General features: G+C 46.4%; 1 pseudogene; it reads left to right on the plus strand.

Moving 5' to 3' along the window:
- The first annotated feature begins 4185 nt into the window (after nucleotides 1–4185).
- LOC146829521 (28S ribosomal RNA) lies at nucleotides 4186–5915 on the plus strand (annotated as a pseudogene).
- Nucleotides 5916–12515: the final 6600 nt, after the last annotated feature.

Below are 12515 nucleotides of genomic sequence, written 5' to 3' on the forward strand. Positions count from 1 at the left end.
GTGGAGCACCATGCCTAAATTGTATATAGAGCTTCCTATCGGCAGGCACCTAGATAAGATCAAAATATCCTTCCAAGGTGCACGTCAATTTGAAGTCCATAAATTCCTCGGCTAGTCTACCCCGCCTGACGACCCTGGTTTCGTTCTGCGCTACCCACTGCCAATACAATGTTTTGCTTTGTTTCCTAGTGGGGAGTTCTGAGCTGATAGTGCTACCCCCCTGTACCTTGATGATTTTAAGGAGATTTCTGATGTTTCTAATCCAGCCTATTCTATTGGAGTACAGACTTCTTCTAACGCAAGGGCGTATGGGGACAGTTCTGGGGTGGTTACTATCCTCTGCCAAAATAAGAGTGGGAAGGGTTTTACTACATCTTTAACAGGTTTAATTCCCATGTCCAGTTTAAGTGGGCAGAGTGGTGTACTTGGTGGGAGGGACACCAAGTTCCCAAGGAACTTATTCTTGGTCACCGTTAAATTGCTGGCATTCTCAAAGTCCCACAGCTCAGCCCCATAGGGGGTGCTGCTTATAGCCTTGCTTTTATATATTTCAAGGGTGGGGACAACTAGTTTTGTATAGGAGCAACAGTGTTCCTTCCTTAGGGTCCCTGTTACCTGTGTGAACTTGAGGTAGGCCTTGTTTAGGTGTTGTTTCCAGACCATACCTTCGGACAATCTAATCCCTAGGTAATTAAAGCAACTCACTCTCTCGAGAGGTGTACCATCTAAAAGTAAATGTTTTACGTGGATTTAACAACATCAATTTTGTTTTAGAGGTGTTTATTTTAAGGTACCTCTCATCATAGAAGATCTTAAATCGATTCCGTATAGTTTGGAGCCCCATCGGTGTTTTGGAGATGAGTAAAGTGTCTTTTGCAAAAAGCAGGGTTGAAATTTTCTCGGTCCCAAAGGTGGGCATGTCCGCTGGCGTTGCAGCTAAAAAAGTCAACCACTTCATTGATATAGAGGGAGAATAGTGTTGGGGCCAAGACACAACCCTGTCGGACCCCCCTACTGATTTTATAGGATCAGGGACTTGGCCCTGGCCACCCCATCTCACACTAGCATAATTGCCTTTGTGGAGGCATTTAGGTAGCGTCAGGATTTCTGGGGGCATCCCAAGCTCCTTCAGCACCTGGAAGGGGGACAGCTGGGGTGTCAAAGAAATGGGGTTTCTCGTTGACTTCGATCCTGAGGCACGCTGAGTATAGCATGCCAGAGTGGATTTGACATCTGTAAATTTCCGTAGTGCCTCTTGGACCACCGCAGTGAATTCAGGGAACAGGGAGATGGTGGGGCCCTACCAATGTAAAGGACCATTGTCACTGGCCAGCCACAAGGCGCTGTCACGGTCTCTGAAGTTCACTAGGCTGGCAATTATCAGCCTTGGGAGGCAACTAGGAATGGGGTGCAGCCCCAGTGAATGATGTGCCCGTTCCACCATGAATGTGGAAGTAAAGTGTTGCCTGCCCAGTAGATCCTCCAGCAGCCCTTTGACAAACAGATTTGAGGCGGCCAGTATTGGTAGATTCGGCCACCCCCAGCATGCACAGATTATTGCACCAGCCCCTTGCCTCTAAATCTTCGTTCTTCATGGTCACGGATTTAAGCAGTTTTTCCATTCTCTCCAATCGCTTCGTAGATTGTGCAGCACCATCCTCCAGGTCTGAAACTCTTCCCTCAGTGACTTCCAGCTGATTTTCGTGGCAGTCGAGGGGTTAGTGCCCAGTCTCCTCTCTAGTGTATCAAACTGGCCATCAATGGCCCGAAAGCCTGCTCTAAGTTCAGCCAAGATTGTGTTAGTGCCAGTCAGTTGCTCTGGGCCAGAGTCATTTCTGTGATTCCACCTTCTGCTGTAGATGTAGGTTGCGTGGCTTCTGAGGGTTTTAGGTTCTCAAAATTGAGACGTCTCTGCTTAGGGTCTCCATGAACCATAGCCTGCGAAGTGGAAGAGGGGAGAGACTTTCGAATCGGAAGGCGTGCAGGACAGCAGTTGTCACAGAAGAGCCTGCAGTGACGGGGTATGTGTGGATATACCTCAGACCCTACAAAGATGACCAGGAGGATGAATGTGGGAGGCCTCACAAGAGGGGAGGGAGAGTGAAGGACAGTGTCCCAGGTGGCGTCTGCAACCACTCCCCAGAGGCTGCGGCGAAGAGGCCGGCCGCCAGGCAGCGGGCAGCCTTCAGAAGGAATGATGATTTACACAGTGGGTTGCAGACCACCAAGAGGCCTTGACTCATCCCAGCACACCAGCAGCCGGGTGAGGGATTAGAACAGGCAGTGGCTCACAGTCAAACAGGAGCTGGTGGCGGGTGGTGCGGGAGCACAGCCGAGTCCCAGATGGTCCACCCTAAGAAGCAGCGGCCCAGACAGTTGTTCAGCAGGGCAGAGGATCTGGTTGGTGCATGTGCTTTGGGCACGGCTGCGGCAGCGTCAGTGTAGGCCCTAGAGGGAGGCCGGGCAGCATGCCGCTCCGGGATTACATCTCCCGATATCGCCGGATCGCCCCGCGCCAGGGCAGACAGCACATGCCCATAATGCCTGGGGCTCCACACAGCTCAGATGTAGGTGGATCGCATCTCAGTGGTATATTTGGGCAGCATCCACCAGAGCTTCAATGCTGTGAGACCATGTTGGTCGGCGGCTTGGCCACGTCCCCCAGCCCCATTCAGAAGATAGCAAGACTCAGATGTCAACCTATATCTCTGCACTTGCCAATGGGGTTACCAGTCTTTCAAAAGTAAATACAACAATAGTGTTTTTTACTGTTAAAATCTTTAAATCACGGATCAACAGGTCCAATCTTTTAATATAATGCACCCTGCTTTAGGCCTGCTTTAGGGGTGACTTACAAATACTAAAAGGGAAGGCTTGAGCCTTGCCATCGATTGAAATGGCGAGGTTGAGTTAGCAGTTTAAGACTTCTCTGTAAGCAGTGGCAGCCTGGAAGTAATGCTTTTGCTTGTCACACTCGTGGTTGCACAACTAGTGCTACAGTCCATGAGGGGCACTTTAATTTATAGGCCCTAATTTCCCCTGGTACCTTTTATTACAGACTAACAAGTTATGACAATTGGGGAGAAGCCAATTAAACATGAACTTTTTTAAGGATCAGAGTCCTGATTAGAAGGGCTCAGAGCATGTCAGTCATTACACCAGTATCTGGAAGTCAAAATGGGGGCAAAAATTGGGGGTGAACCTGCAAAAAAACTGTTTTCTCACAGTGGGGTAGTCTTGCTCTGGATTGGTAGGGATAGGGTACTTCGGACCTCTTGTCATCAGTTTGTTTTCCCCCAGGAGCTGCACGGGTCTGAGGCTGTGTTCCAGTCCTATCTGAGGGGCTTTTCTTTCGAACCTTCTTATCAGGAGAGCAGGTATGGCTAGGAAGCTGAAATTCCCCATGCAAGGTAGCCTGCTCCAGGCAGTTTAGCCAGCACAGTACTGTGATTGCAATGGCTAGGCTGACCTATGAGGCCAGATGAAGGCTCATTTGACTCTCCAGGCCCAGTCAAGGCTCCATGAGGTTGGATGTGTGCACACCTATGGCTCCCTTCCAGTTGTTGTGCATGGATGACAAGAAATTCAGGTAGCCGTCTTCTGGATTATTTGGGACAAGGTATGAGGGACCCCCTTGTCCACTGGCTTTTCTCTCCAGATGCTTCAAGGGCATGTGCTGGCCTGACCTGGGGTCCAAGGGGCCTGAGTCTGTGTCTGCCTTCTAGCCCTGTCTTAAAGGCTTTTCCTCCTAGCCTAGACTCCCAGACAGCAGACAGGAACATAAAGCTGACATTCCCATGCAGGGTGTCCTGTTAAGGGCTGGTTTAGTCAGCACTGTATTCTGATCGATTGGACACCCTTGGTCTATCTAGAGATGGACTGTTTGGCCAGCCTCTGCTGTTTTTTCAAGCAAAGAGCATCCATCCCGCCTGAACTGTTAGACTCAAGGGTCTGCCTTTTGTGGAGGACACTCAGCAGAGCAAAGGCCAAATAGCCTGGAATCAAGAGAAGTGGTCTCGTCCAGAGTGGATGGGGTCAGGTGGCACTAGTTCTGGAAGCTGCCTGGCAGTCTGGGCCCTGCACGCCTGTGCGTGCCCTCCCTCCTCTTTCTGACGCCAATGGAATCGGTCTGGCTCCTCCCCCATGCTTTGGCATCCGACTACAACTTCAGATCAGAAGTGGCGACCCTCTGAATTTAAGCAAATTACTAAATAGAGAGAAACAAACTAACCACAAAACCTTTATTAACAGCAAGGGAAGAGTGAAGAATTCAGGGCTGAATTCCTGCCCTGGAAATGTGGCATTCAGAAGACCAACTAAAAAGGGGGTGGTAAACTCCATCTATGGCTAAATACGGGTGCGAGATTGATAGCTAACAAGTAACATGAGGGAAAGTTGAAAGGAGCTCTGAAGAAAGAGTTCAAGAGGGCGTGTAAATGTCGCAAGGTAAATGGATGGGGCCCGTACAGTCCACCAGGAGGTTTGAACACAGCAGGAAGGTCAGTTGTGGGACTGCCGCTTGGATGCACCTGGCCCCCACAGGGTGCATTTCCTATAGGGTGGTGCTCAGCGGCCAGCTCTAGGTTGGCTGGCAAGGTTTTATTGTGGCAAGTGGCTCGCCACTCCAGCAGAAGAGTTACAGCCCCGTGGCAGCATCTTTGCCGAGTCTGCGTGGCTTAGAGACATTGACTGTCTCCATGCCCTTCCCTGGCAACTGCTCAAGTCTCTCTCAGTGTGTGCTGGATGTGGAAAGAAGGAGTGGGATGGGCCCCCTGCAGTGCCACGGTCGACTGGGGCAGACTGTAGTCAATGTACCCCACTGTCTTGCACTACAGACCAGGGAGGCCAATGCTGGGAACCAGGGATCTGCAGTGATGTTGGTTACCCACCTGACCCATCTTGAAACAAAAAACAAGGAGTCTAAAATGTGTGTGAGTCGAAGGGCCAATTGAAACCCTTTGGTGCAATGAAGTTGAGGGAGGGTGCACATCAGCTAAGGTGGGATCCCGCCATTGCCTCGATGGCGGCAGCACCACCAGTCCATCTCCCCACTCTGTCAGGAAGGTGGAGTATGAGGGTGTGTGATAGGAGCCAAAAAATGGGGAACTATGCCTGGATAGGGCAAAGCCAGAGGGAACTTTGGTGGAGGTCTGTATTGGTCCTCACGTGCAACTCAGTCATTTGACTTGGGTATAAGGACGAAAGACTAATCTAACCACCTAGTAGCTAGTTCCTTCCAAAGTTTCCCTCAAGATAGCTGCTGGTCAGAAAACCTAGTTTTATCTGGTGAGGCAAATGATTAGAGGTCTTGCGGTTGACGTGGAACCGGGAATCAATGTGAGTGCTTCGTTTGCTACTTTTGGTAAGCAGAACTGGTGTTTTGGGATGAACCCAATCAGGCTAAGGTGCCTGATGCCGATGCTCATCTGACTGCAAAAAATGTGTTAGTTGATATAGATAGCAGGACGGTGGCCATGGAAGTGAGAATCCACTAAGTAGTATGTATCAACTCACCTGCCAAATCAACTTGCCCGAAAAATGGATGGTTCTGGAGCATTGGGCCCATACCTGGCGGTTGCTAGTGCTGTGAGCAGCGTGTTTAAGCTGCGTTGAGTAGGAGGGCCGCTGCGGTGTGCACGGAGGGCCCAAGTGTGCTGTCGCAGGGTCAGATCTTCAGTGTAGTAGCAAATGTTCAATTCACAACTTTGAAGGCCAAAGGGGAGAAGGGTTCCATGGGAACAGCAGTTGAACATGGATCAGCCAGTCCTAAGAGATGAGAAAGCGCCATTCGGAAGGGACAGGCGCACCATGGCAGGAGGAGGCAGCACCCCGACCGGAGCAGTAACAACTCTGGATGTAAGCCAGGCCCTTTCTCTAGATCACCCCAAATGTGGTAATCACCTCTCTCTGTGGCCCTCGCCAGGGCAGGCGTCGTCTGCTGGGACCTAGCTGACTTAGAACTGGAGTGGACCAGGAGAATCCAACTGTTTAATTAAAAGAAAGTATCATGAGTCCAGAGGAAGGTGTTGACGCAATTTGATTTCGGCTCAGTGCTTTGAATGTTAAAGTGAAGAAATTCAATGAAGTGTGGGTAACCGTTTGGAGTAACTGTGACTCTCTTATCCATTTCTCAGTCGTAGTGGCCCTTGTCTCCACTGGTAACTATCACTATACCACTATATGCTTCGGGGAGGAGTCTATCAAGATAGCCAAGCTAGGCATATATTATGGCTGTGAGTATGATAATGAGAAATGGCAAAGCTAACATTGCCAATGGGGGAGTTCCTGAATAATAAAAACCCTGCTAAAAGGAGGAGCTGTATTTTCTACAAAGCTTTAACCTCCTCCTTAGTGAATTCTACACCTACCTCTAATAAAACTGAACAACTAATTGAATCACACTTTGTTGCCCTGTTCACCCTCCATACTAATAGACAATGAGGATACTTTCGGCATCAGTGAAAGCATTGAATTTGTAGCCTAATTAGCTAAAACTGACACAGTCACATCAAGACTTGAAAACTGCCAGATGTTTATGAGGTCAATGATAAACCCGATGACAAGAGAAGTGACTAAACCAGGAAAGTCACATACTGCAAATAACTGTGATTGTGTGGAGATATAAAGGGAACCATCTAAGACCTTAAAAACTATGTCTCCAATAAACACAAAGGATTCTACCAAAAACAAATATTGCTTGATATGTGACAAGGAACCCGAGTTCCATAAAATTGCATGCTACTAGGCAAAATGCAAAGGTAGAGTAAATAAAGGAGATCTAACATTTTTTTGTAGCTTTTGTAATCTGAGATTTGGAACAAATTTGAATGTCGCCACATACAAGATATGCACAGCCAAAAGTGCAAAATGATGCTAGACGTGCAGCTCTAGCAAGCAGCACACTGTCAAAACTATGGCCAGAAATATTGTCGATAACTGAATTGTAAAAAGTGTATGAAAGCAGAAGAAATATAAATGAACTCATGGTTCTGAATTTTGACAATAAAAACAAAAAAGAAATTGCTGAGAAAAGAAAGGATAGAAGAGAAAAAAGCAAAAAAACTTGGAAAACGTGCAGCAAGCATCCACCATTACTGACATCGATTCCAATGATGAACTTGAAATATCAGAGGGAACAATAAAAGAAAGCCATAATGACTTTATTAAGAGAAAATCAACCAAATTACAGAATATCAGAAGTGTAAAAATATTCCAAAAATTTGCAACAACCCAAAGTTGGTATGAACATAATGGAAGAAAATGTGATTTAAATCTCAGAGCATCCCAGTCACATACGTTTAAGACCAGCCAATTGCAACAAACCACCGTATGAAAATGGTCATGAGCCTACGAGGCACTGTTCAAGATGAGAATCAAAATGTCTTAGCCCAAAGTAATATTTCAAAGAAAGATAAGAAAAATGAAAGGCTCAATAAAACACATACGAAAAGATATGCAAGAGCAAAGTTCAGCTATAAGGAATGTTGGGCAATGTTTAAGAAATTTCCTGGGGAGGAGTAAGGCGAGCCGGATGTGTCTCTTGCTTCTGGCTCCTTGTGCCTGGTGCCTGCTGTGTGCGACTCACTCCAGGGAAAGTAACAGGTGGGGAGTTTGGCTGGGGCAGTAAACATGTTAAATGAAAATGGAGGTGCCTTAAGGCACACTCAGGAAGGACAGAAAGCTCCAGCAGAGCAGAAAAGCAAAAGCTTGCTTGATCTCAATTTTGAGTATGAACACAGACTGTGAAAGTGGGGTCTATTGATCCTTTCAAGTTTTTTGGCTACAAGCAGTAGGTTTTAGAAATGTTACCACAGGGTTTATTAGCTTGTGGTGGCCAAGCATTAATAGCAATGCCTGAAGAACCAGGGCCTTATGGGCCTGGCGGCGCAGGGTACGCCTTAATCTCCTGAGTTCACCTGCTTTGTTGAACAGAGACACAGGACACTCTGTTGAGCGTAGAAGATCAGGTTTATTAGCTGCAGCCAGGGCAACAGTCGTCAGCAGCCGTCAGGAAGGAGAAACCACGCTGAAAAAGACCTTCGGACCACTTCGACATACAGGGGTCGCTTGACGTGGTTCACGATTCCTCCAGAATTTTCTTGCGGGGTTCCTCACGATCCTCGGGCAAGATCGCTACCTCTGAAGCCGCCTCACAGAGGGCACCAATTGAAGAACCAGTGCCTTATGGGCCTGGCGGCGCAGGGTACGCCTTAATCTCCTGAGTTCACCTGCTTTGTTGAACAGAGACACAGGACACTCTGTTGAGCGTAGAAGATCAGGTTTATTAGCTGCAGCTAAGTACAGTTGTCCCAGAAGTACACTCAGTATGTTCTTAGGAGACTGCCACTTTACTCCGTGGCACACAATCTTTTATAGCACATAGATTCACCAAGAACACTCCCAATGCATACATGATTATCCAATGAGAAGAGTTTGAAAACAAGATATAACCAATGAGAAAAGTTTGAAAACAAGATATCAAGTAACCCAAATAAACCTCTCTTCCAACTATTTTTGTCACCCCTCCCCACAAGTTAATCAGTGGTAGTGTCTACAACTCAACTTGCAGGTGGCAGGACATATTTGTATGCTTTGGAGGACAGTTGTGAAATGAGAGAATACAAGTAGAGAATAGCGAAGGCCAGAAGATAAGATAAAGTCAGGAAAGAATGGTGTGAGCCGACAGACAGTTGAGACAGGGTTTAGTGAAACCAGACGAGGATTAGTGGATTCAGCCAGTCCCTGACATCAGTCTCGTAAACAGAGGCAGAAGGTTATTTGACACGTCGCAGTAAGATCAGCAGAAAAACTTCGTTCATTGTGCTGCCTGAGTGAGGGCAACACAAAATGGCGGTGGAACACAAAATGGTGGCTGAATACAAGCGAGATCGAAAATCGAATTTCCTCAGACCCTCCTTTTGCCATAACTCAGGCAAAACACACAGATTCACATTAATCTGAATCAATGTCAATAGCCATGAGGTCGTCAAACTGTTGCTGCAACATCATTTTAATGTTCTCTGTTTTCTGTGACTCAGGTCTTGGGACACACAGAGTGGCACAAAGACCGCAGATGGCGGGACCACACTGCATACAGAGACAACAGGAAAAAATGATGGCCAAAACCACTCCAAGGAAGGTTAGTACCTTCCATCCCCATTTAGATAGTAATCCCCAAAACCATTCTAATAAAGACCAATCTCCTTCGTCTTGATGAATCGATTCGGAGATCATGTGTAATTTAGAGATGGCTTGGTATACCGTAGGGGCGTCGTCAGGTATATAAATACAACAGCTAGATCCGATCAATTTACAGACTCCACCACGATCTGCAAGAATAACATCTAGTACAATCCGGTTCTGCAAAGTCATGAGACGATCCGCCTGAAGTTCAGCTGTGAGATTACTCAAGGCTCCCACAGTGACATCTATGGTAGTCTCAACAACACGAACCAGCTGTCTCATGTTTCTGCTGTTGGCCATTGGGCCCCAAAAAGGAAGAAATCCTTTGAGGAAATCACTTCCCTCTTGTCCTGCCGTGTCTTTAGAATCAATAATCCCTCTGCTATATCTGTTTCTATGATGGCCTGAAAGAGCAGTGTATGTAGGAGGGAGAAGAAAAGCTATATAGCATGTTCCTGAAAAATCAGTTGGTAGCCACGTGTAAGCTCTATCGTGGCAGACAAAATATGTGCCCTGGGATGGCACTAACGGCGGTGAATTCTGCGACGTGTAGATGTATGTATGGGAACAAAAGCTTTTTCTTTGTCCAGTGTCAGTAGTCTGGCCATTCATTTGTAAACAGAAATTACCTTGATGAGGGACAGTCCAAATTGGTGGAGATTTTCCCTGTTTAGTTTTATCTGTAAGGCTAGTAATGTAACGAGTCACGTTCCAATTAGTATATGTCTGTCTTTCGTCAACAGGAACCTTATTATTCTCCACAATTTTAGTCATAGCCACCATTCCCTTTATCAGAGAATTATGACTAAAATCTGGCTTACTACCATAGGAACCAACTGGACTTCTAAATCGGCTCTGATATGCATTTGAAAATATTACAAAATAAGCCCAAGCGGAACCTTCATAAGAAAATGGAAGGACTAAATATGGCATCCCTTTATCTGTGGTATGAGGCATAAGTCCACACACCCAACAGTCGTTTGTGTTGACTACCAATTGGTGTTGGTGCAACAATTGGATAAATGAATTATTAAAATATTCTGTTCTCCTGATTAGTTCATGTTGGGGAAGTGTATATAATTGATGCGGGGAGATAGTGGAATGAAGAGACAAAGAGATCGAATTAGGGACAACTTTTTGCTGTATAGCATGAATAACCCAACCTACACAAGCCAATAAGATACACAAAAATATAGAAACACACAATGTTACGCCACATTGACTGTACAATATTTTACAATATTTCTTTCTCATCTCTTCCTTATTATCCTTCTTTCCTAATTTAACATCCATCCTCTAAAATTGTTGCTCACGGCAATCTTCCTTACTCACTTGGCTGTGATTATTAGCTGTCCTATGACACTGCAAGTCCTGGGGGCCTGGCCACTATACAGGTCATAAACCAAGACTCCTACCGTGACCCTGCAACCTGGACAGATGATAAATGTAGCAGAAGAGATAAAAATCTCAGGTGTCCTTGACCAATCTAGGTCTTAAATTGTATCTAGTCCTTGTTGGTACAGTTTGGTCTTGAAATAGGGTCTGTGGCTCTGTAGTGTTTAATCGGAGATGGGAAGGTACGGCTTCTTGTAGAATGTCGTCATCTTCTTTCTCCGATCGAGTTCCATCCAGGTGTGCACTACTGAAAGGTATGAATCGGGGTACTTTTTCTCCTTCAGAATCGCCTATACCCTTACGAACCCACTGATCAAAAGGCAAGGGCAAGGGCACTTTATTGCAGTGCACGCCGTGGATCCAGTTCTTTTTCCCTTCGACTTTTACTGCTGTGCGAGTTGTCAGGAGGACTTGTCGAGGTGGCCTCCAGCAAGGTTCCAAATTCTTTGTCCTCTGAAAATTTTTCACGCAGACCCAGTCTCCAGGTTGGATAGAATGACCTGGGTCTGTGGAAGCTTCTGGTAGAGCGTTTTGAACCTGTTGGCGAAGAACACGTAATTTAGTGGTGAGGTCATGTAAATAGTCAATCAGCATTGGATACTGTATATCAGAATACTTTCTAGGGCGAGGGACTGCCCATACATTAGCTGGGCGCCCGAAAACAATCTCGTATGGGCTGAGTCCCAAACGAGAATGTACAGCTGTTCTAGTGGACAGGAGAGCCAAAGGTAAAGCATCGGGCCAATTAAGACCTGTGCTGGCTTGTACTTTTGCAAGCTTAAGTTTGAGAGTGCCGTTATAGCACTCTACCAAACCTGCGGACTGAGGATGATTTGCCGCATGAAATTTCTGGCTTATACCAAGACCGGTACACACCTTTTGCATAATTTGGCCTACAAATTCACTTCCATTGTCACTCCAGACAATGCGCGGCAAACCAAATCTAGGGAAGAACTCTTTTAGAAGAACCTTGGCAGTGGACAAAGCAGTGTTGTCTTTCAGGGGGTAAGCCTCTATCCATCTGGAAAAGGCACATACTACTACCAGAACATATTTAAGATTGTTACATCGATCCATGTGAATGTAGTCGATTTGCAACACCTCAAAAGGATATGTTGTGGGAGCAAAATGACCTGCCAGAGTTGGTGTCCCCTTTCCCGGATTGTACATCAAGCAAATGATACAATGCTTCACCACATTATCTGCACATTTTGGAATCCCTTCGTTCAGCCACACTGGAGCCAGAAGTTTACATATTCCTTTTGCACTGATGTGGGCTGGACCATGCGCCATAGTAACTACAGGCAGTACGTATGCGTCTGGTAACAGCCAACGCTGGTGTTCTGACAATTCTATCCAACATCCTGTTGCGTCTAACATTCCTGTACTCTCTTTCCACTTTCTCAACTCTTTCTCTGTAGCATCTCCCTGAATCGATCTCACACTTTCTATTGTGTCCTCACACATCCCTCTTTCCCTAACCCAATTCTCAGGGCCCGCAACATACATGCGACTTGTAGCGTCTCTGGCTGTCCTTTTTGCTACCTCATCCGCAAAAGCATTTCCGCGACCAACATCATCAGTAATCTTCTTATGCGCACTACATTTCACAATTGCTATCTGGGTAGGCAAAACAAGTGACTCAAGAAGATCAGTTACCAATTGACCATGCTGTATTTTAGTACCGTGGGAGGTGAGGAATCCTCTTTCCTTCCACAAACGACCGAAGCTATGCGCCACACCGAACGCATACTGGCTGTCGGTATACACATTCACTCTCTTTCCTTTAGATAACACACACGCTCTGGTCAAAGCTATCAGTTCAGCTGCCTGAGCTGAATTATGTCTGATGCGTGCTGTCTCCACGATTGTATACAAGGTGGTAACAGCATAAGCTGAAGTTGTCTCACCATTTGGGAGTTTGAAACAAGACCCAT

Source organism: Triturus cristatus, chromosome 5_2 (assembly GCF_964204655.1).
Source record: "Triturus cristatus chromosome 5_2, aTriCri1.1, whole genome shotgun sequence".
Taxonomy (NCBI): Eukaryota; Metazoa; Chordata; class Amphibia; order Caudata; family Salamandridae; genus Triturus; species Triturus cristatus.